At 40.4% G+C, this 7,034-nt stretch overlaps 1 pseudogene; it reads right to left on the bottom strand.

Moving 5' to 3' along the window:
• Window positions 1-227: 227 nt before the first annotated feature.
• Window positions 228-1,023, bottom strand: LOC101829952 (annotated as a pseudogene).
• Between the last annotated feature and the right edge of the window lie 6,011 nt (window positions 1,024-7,034).

Below are 7,034 nucleotides of genomic sequence, written 5' to 3'. Positions count from 1 at the left end.
AATTTCAAAATGTAGACTCACAAGTAGTTATATATCTAAATACAGATTCCCTTCTGTCCTTTCTGCAGTTTTCCCCAAGTTAACTTCTTTCAAAATGTTAGAATGGTTAGAATGACATCAATCCAACAAACTGAGATTGATGCAGTAAAGAACACTTTTGTCAGGCAATGATTGATTTCATGAGCTTCAATGCCCACATAATAAACATGACTACTTTGTGGCTCATGCTAGGCTCCAGCATCAAATGTAGAAGAGTGGGCATCACTGTTAAAGTCACAAAGTTCTCAATGCTGCCCAAGATATCCTTTAGTGGCCCTCAGATGCCTGCTTCACCACCTTCTTAATGTCATCATACTTAAGAGCTTTGTCCAAGTGGCATGTCAGATCTACAATGGACACACCAGGGGTAAGAACATGGAAGGCTACACCTGTGAGTCTCCTGTTCAGCTTGGGGTGACCTTGCCCACAGCCTTGACAACACCAGAGAATGTAATGATGATTTTCTGGGCAGTCCCATGGCCATCATGCCATAGCTTTGTACAGGGGCCATCCACTGTCTTCTGAGTGGCAGTGATGGCATAGACTGTGGTCCTGAGTCCTTCCTCAATGCCAAATTTGTCATGGACAACATTGGTCAGGGGCTTTAAGCAGCTGGCGGGACAGGAAGCATTGCTGACAGTCTTGAGTGAGTTGTCATACTTCTCATGGTTCACACCCATCACAACACATCGTGGGCATCAGCAGAAGGCACAGAGATGATGACCCTTTGGCCACACCTGTCAAGTGGGCCCCAGCCTTCTCCGTGGTGGTGAAGACACCAGTAAACTCCACAACATACTTGGCATCAGTAACACCCTATTTAACGTAGGTGGGAACTCACTCCAGGAAGACGCTGATGACCTTCCCATTGATGACAAGCTTCCCATTCTCAGCCTTGACAGTTCCGTTGAACTTGCCATGCATAGAATCCTACTGGAACATGTAGACCATGTAATTGAGGTCAATGAAGGGGTCACTGATGGCAATAACAAGATTGTGTGTGTGTGTGCTTGTATATGTGTGAATTGTGTGTATACATGTGTGTATATATTTTTGTGCTGTTTGAATGCATGTGGGCATGTGCATGTATGTGTGCATTATGTGTGTACCTATGTGCATTGGTACATTGTGTGTGTGTGTGTGTGTGTGTGTATGTATACAGGTGACTGCAGTACCTGAAGAGGTCAGAAGAGGGTGTTGAATTCCCTGGAACTGTACTTTCAGAGTTAGGTGGGTGCTGGCAAATGAACTGGAATCCTCTGCACGGTCAGGACATTCTGATAACCACTGATTTCTCCAGCCCCATCTTACTATTTCCTTTTTTTGTTTCTGAGAAAGGCCAGACTTCCCTGGAACACTCAACTCTGGTGTCCCAACCTCCTGGCTGTTAAGACTATAGGTATATGCCACCATGACCTGCTTTTTTGTTTTTCTTTGTTTATAAAACAACATGTACAATTTCAGGTAGAAATTTTATCAATAAAACTGAGGAAGACCTAAAATGGAGAAAAATTCTAACACTCATACATGGGAATAAACATTGGAACTGCTAGGTACCCTGCAAGGTATGCCCTGATATGGGTATTGATTTGGGGGAAAAACTCCAAGTGCTTACTTGGAAGAACCTGTGGACAGACATGCTGGTTTTCAGACAAAATGGACTGCTACATATCTTGTTTATTCATTAAAGGAAATGCAGTTTAGAATCATTGCCTTGAGTTAAAATGACCTTCCCTGTGTCCTTGTCTGCTTGGATTAGGGTCTCTTTTGTAGTCTACAGTTGCTTTGAACTAATGTCCCTCCTGCCTCCATGAATCTAGGGCTGGACTTACAGGTGGGCACCATGTTCAACAAGTGGTCCTTTAGAATTGAAAGTCATTTTACATTATTATTGTCATTCACAATACTTTGCAGACGTGGTTCCAATATATGTCAAGGGAATAAGTTACTAAATGAAAGCAAGTCATTAATGAAATGATGAGAAAATGTAATATTGGGGAAATTGACAGATAAATAACAAAAGGAATGTTGACCACCTTCAAGGGACAGACCCTAGAGATATAGAAGAGAAGAAGGTACATAGTTTGGGTGGAATGACAGTGGGACAGACTGGGAGAGACCAGCCAGCATTGCATGTGCACAGGGGCTCCTTCCTTATACAAGCCATTCTTAAAGAAACCAGCTGTTGTGACAGCCACACAATCTGCCATCATGCGTATAGGCTGTAAATTCTAAACTCTGTCTCACATCTGTGATGTCTTCTTTTGTTATTACTCCCAAGGTGACAGAAATAACCTTCTCTAACAGAGAAAGAACATCTTGGGTTTCTGACAGGCAGGAAATGACAGTTAACTCTGAGCTCCTACCTTATTAAAACACCTATCAGTGCAACCCAAACATCTGCATCAGGTTTTTAACACATTAAAGACTCTAAATCTATCTGTTGCAAGCAACACAGATGGTACTTATGAGTTTTGGTAGAGTTCAGATCTCCCAAAGACCACAAGAAGGTATCTGGGAACATGGGGAAATGTATGGTCTTTACAGTATACTTTCACTAAGAAGAAACTCAAGATGCTAGGGACAAATGAGATGACTTCGGGAACATTCATGTAAGTCCAGGTCTGGTGCTTCATGTTTGCATCTTATTGTAAGTATTCACAAGTATAATAAATGAGAAAAACTCCAGTTATCAAAGTGATACAATGTGTCCTCTCAGTAAGAGAAACTTTAACTGAGTTTTCTCTTTATATTTTATCAACTTATTTTAAAAAATCAGTAAACATCCCTCCCATCTCATTGGGTAATTTCAAAGGGCCCTTTTAATCATCAAAGTTTCATCTTCTGACACGTGTAAATAATCTGCATAATTTCCAATTAGAATTGAATTTGCAATGCTTATGAATGTTTACAGAATATAAAATATTAGCATAATTATTTAACCTGTCAATCAAATTAGAAATGATTCTTTCATATATAGAAGTTTAAAAGAGATACCAACTTGAATGCAGAATAGTGATTATCAGAGGTTGGAAAAAATGGGAAAACAGAAGAAATTGGATGGCAGGAATCAGAACACAGTTAAGCACAGTCAGTTCTCAAGTTCCACAGCACAGGAAGAGGAATACAGTTGCTGAGAGCTTGTCGCATATATTGCGAGGAACTTGAAAGTCTGCAAACACAAAGACATGATGAAACAGAAACACCATTTACCATGATTTGACCACTGGTTGCTGTGTTCATGTATTGAAACACCAAACCAAACACTGCTAATATTTATCATTAATACACAGGTAAAATTATATAAAAATAAAAACAAAAAAGTGTTCATTCCCAAATACATCAGTATACATAAGAGACAATAGGATGTTCAATCTGCCCTTACTGATAAAGATGCACATATAAAATACGTTTTAAATATTTCCAACAACTCATAGATGAAGAGGACAAAATGCTATTCTGGTGACAGTCCAGGATACTCTGTTGCAATAATCGAGAACCATAATATGTCATTTCCCAAGAGAAGATGAGCTACAGATGGAATGGACCCCTGGAAACAGCCAACACTGAATTAGGAGGTTTTTTATTTAAATTTAAATTGGAAACAAGGTTGCTTCACATGTCAATCCCCAGTCCCTCTTCCTTTCTCTCCCCTCCTCCCATGCCCTCCCAACAACTTCCCCAATACTCCCTCATTTCCCCAGGGAGGGTCAGGCCCTCCATGGGGGTGTCCATAGTCTGTCATTTCATCCAGGGCAGGGCCTAGACCCTCTCCCAAGAGTCCAGGCTGAGAGTGTATCTCTCATTGTTGGATGGGCACCCAAAGTCTATTTGTATGCCAGGGATAAATACTGATCTACAAGTTAGGAGTTTTAAACCTTCACCATGGCTCATAGTGGAGCCAAATTCCAGACAGAAAGCACATGTCATCTTATTGGCAGGAAAAAAACTTTGATACTGATTTCAATTAATTACATTTTTGGAATATTCTTTTGATGTTAATGATAGTATACAAAAAAAATTCTACGTAAAGACCAGCAGAGAATATTTACCCAGAAGAGATCTCACAAATCTCAATGAGAGACCATGTTAACTATGTACAAAGAAGTACAATGCAAGTTTCTAATTTCTTCAGAGAAAATAAAGTGATAAAGACAGATTCAACAAGTTAGAAAGGAACTAAGTGTAGCTGTTGTTCGGAAGACTTCAATGAGGGTCATCAGCATCTGTCTTGTGCATAGTAACAGGGCAGTGTTTGGTCTCTTTTGAAACACATAAGCTTCACTGCTAGGCTTAAGGGTAGATGAGAGAGACACTCCTAAAGGTGGGTAGTGAGTCATGAGACAGTGTGAATGGAGTCTCAAAGCATAGTAAGGAAACCTGAACAGACATTAAGACAAAGAAAAGTGGATATGACACATGTGAAAGGCACGTGCACATTTAACTATGGTCCCAGAAGGTAGAGAGAAGAAGACAGACTCTGGGACTACAGATTTTATAAGATTAAAGTTAAATTTGTATCTTGGGGTGTTAATAGAGTCACATGGAGTTATAGACCAGGGAGAACATACTGGTTTTCAGAATCCCATTGGCTTCAATCATTTTTTACTGTTATTTCCAAACTCTTCAAACCAAGTACTTTATAAAGGAGAGAGGCTGGGAAGCATGGAATCAATATCTTCTCAGTGTTCGGCCAGGCTTTTGATGACAGGACTTTGGAGACTCTCAAGGAAGTGTGGGGCCTCATATGAAGACGTTAGTGTGCTAACTCAAGAGCCTTTTCCTCTTCTTAAAAAGGGAGTCAACCTCATGAACTCAGCTAATTCTACCTGCCTCCAAAGGCCCTGTCTACAAAAGTCATTCACATATGGTTTTGGGAGTCAAAGGTCAACATGAGGTTGAAGGGCAAAGAACCAGATCATAAACAACATCTGTAATGTGGGCACATTGTAATGAAAGAATCCCTGATTGTTTTTTCATTAAAAATGACCACTGGAGATAGCTAGGAAGTAGAGATGCTCCTTGTATCACATCTGACAGAAGAATAACATGCTATATTAAACTTTGTCAAAGGCTCCTGACTTGTGTTCTATTGATGCCTTATGCCCAGTATAACAAAGTTGGCATGACCTTGAAACAATAGATGTTTATTTTCCCATCTGTATTCAGTCCACATGCCCAAGATAGCCTTTATGGAACCAAAAGCCAGCTGTGAGGACCCTCTGTCTTTCACAGATTCTAGGGGACAGTGCAGTCCCATCTTTCCCAGTTATGCCATGCCAAAGCTTGTTGTCATACCACTTCCACCTAAGCCGTGTGCTTTGTCTCTTATGTCTAGGTTGAGACTTCTCCAGATCTGTGAAATACAGAGTACCATTAGTGCCATGAAGAACAGAAATATGTTAGACTGGATCTTACCTTTAGTAATGAATATATTAGAATATTTAAGTGCTCCTAGCTTGATGCAATGCTTATAAGTAATCATTTAGAATTGAAATAAGTATTAATACAAACAACCACCGTCTGAAGCAGAGTAAAATGGATAATCTTAATAGACTGATGGTAGTCCTTCTCTGTCCTTATGGATGAAATAGTGCTAATGATAGAACCTATCTTATCCAAGTGAGAGTTAAGTGAATTAGTTACTTCCAGACTAAATTACTTTTGGTAGGGGTTCCAGAAGAAGTAGCTGTTGCTGCTATCACATGTGAGTACTGACTTTTTGACTGATACCTTAAAAACATCTACTTAAAGATTTGTGCGTGCCTGTGAGTGTGTGTGTGTGTGTGTGTGTGTGTGTGTTCAGATGCCTGAAGAAGCCAGAAGAGGGTATTAGATGTCCTGGAGCTGTGGTTATATTAGGTGGTTGTAAGCAGCCTAATGTAAGCTGATGGGAACTCTGATTCCTTGGAAAATAGTAATAAGTTTTATCCAGTATAGCAGATCTTCAGTCTCATATATTGCTTTTGGGGGGGGGGTTGGGACAGAGTTTCTCTGTGGCTTTGGAGGTTGTCCTGGAATTAGCTCTTGTAGACCAGGCTGGTCTCGAACTAATGGAGATCTTCCTGACTCTGCCTCCTAAGTGCTGGGATTAAAGGCATGTGCCACCACCACCCAGCCATATTTTGCATTTTTAACACTTCAAAGCAAACATCTCACTTCTAACTAAATTTCTTTCTCTTTAATCTCATCATTCAGTATACAGAGACAGGTAGATCTCTATGAATTAGAGGCCATCCTCATCTACAGAGTGAGTTCCAGAACAGCCAAGGCTACACAGAGAAACTCTGTCTTGAAAAAAATTTGAGAAATTATTTGTTATTATTTTATGTATATGAGTGTTTTGCTTGAATGTATTTCTGTGCAACATGAGAATGCAGCGCACATGGAAGCCGGAAGAGGTCAGGTCTCCTAGAACTGGAGTTACAGGCACTTGTGAGCTGTCATGTGGGTGCTAGTAATCAAACCCTGGTCCTCTGGAAGATCACTCAGTGCTCTCAGCTGCTGAGCTGTCTTTCTAGCCTGCCTTCTCATTTTCAATGAGAATGTTCTCAAGCCTAGTGATTTGACTGTACTTGGATCATGTATGAAAGGTCATTGCATTTGGATAGAAATTATTTCCCCAAACAAGCAGAAGTGAAGGGTACTAGTTAGCAAGCAGTGTTTGCACGACACAGGGCAAAGGAAGGAGAAGCTTTTAACTGAGACTTTCAACACTGAAAAACAGAAATGTACAGGTCAGTGTATGGGCTTTTCAGGCAGTAGGAAATGACCATGGGTACTGCTGGGATCCTGGTTGTGTGTGTTAAGGTCACTCTCTCTGGAAGAGTAGAAGCAAGTTCTCCAAGCCCAGACACAATGGTCCTCCCAGAAATCACACATTAGTGTTAGGCCAGAGTCACAGATTCACTTCTACTACCAGTTGGCTAGTTTGCTTTGTTTCTGTATTTGCAGTTACGATATCACTGAAGTTGAATTTGGATGTCTGAGAGGTT

Source organism: Mesocricetus auratus, unplaced genomic scaffold (genome assembly GCF_017639785.1).
Source record: "Mesocricetus auratus isolate SY011 unplaced genomic scaffold, BCM_Maur_2.0 Super-Scaffold_6730, whole genome shotgun sequence".
NCBI lineage: Eukaryota > Metazoa > Chordata > Mammalia > Rodentia > Cricetidae > Mesocricetus > Mesocricetus auratus.
Note: the sequence above shows the minus strand (reverse complement) of the source record. Positions and strands in the feature narration are given on the sequence as shown.